We start from the raw sequence: 370 nt of genomic DNA, 5'->3' as shown, positions 1-370 counted from the left end.
TGAAAGGCATGACCAAGTAACTGTGCAAAAGACAGGGAGAATCAGATGATGAGCATGCATCCAAAAATCACTATATCAAAAACAATCACAGTCAAAGCACTTGTAAAATACTCACAAGTCATGGAATCTGTCTAGAGAAAGGTCTGCAGTGAAAACATCCAGGAGTCCAATAACCTGTAAGGGTTCAACCAGTGATTTTTAAATACAGCACAGCATGAAGCCTGCAAATCTGTTCATTTATGACAGGGCACATGAGAAACTCTCATTATTGAGTGTCAATTTTAGGTGTCTTACATTATCATGTTTCATGTGTTTGAGTAGCCTGAGCTCCCGATAAGCTCTTTTGGCAAACAGGTCAGACTGGAAGGGA

At 40.0% G+C, this 370-nt stretch overlaps 1 long non-coding RNA gene across 1 annotated transcript; it reads right to left on the bottom strand.

The window, feature by feature from the left end:
• LOC107682061 (uncharacterized) lies at nucleotides 1–370 on the bottom strand. Its single transcript, XR_001633343.1, has 3 exons — nucleotides 295–370; nucleotides 116–174; nucleotides 1–20 (listed from the first exon to the last, which is right to left on the bottom strand). It is a non-coding gene; the product is annotated as an uncharacterized LOC107682061 (long non-coding RNA).

Source organism: Sinocyclocheilus anshuiensis, unplaced genomic scaffold (assembly GCF_001515605.1).
Source record: "Sinocyclocheilus anshuiensis isolate Anshui unplaced genomic scaffold, SAMN03320099.WGS_v1.1 C31448255, whole genome shotgun sequence".
Classification (NCBI taxonomy): Eukaryota; Metazoa; Chordata; class Actinopteri; order Cypriniformes; family Cyprinidae; genus Sinocyclocheilus; species Sinocyclocheilus anshuiensis.
This window is presented reverse-complemented; position numbering and strand designations above follow the sequence as displayed.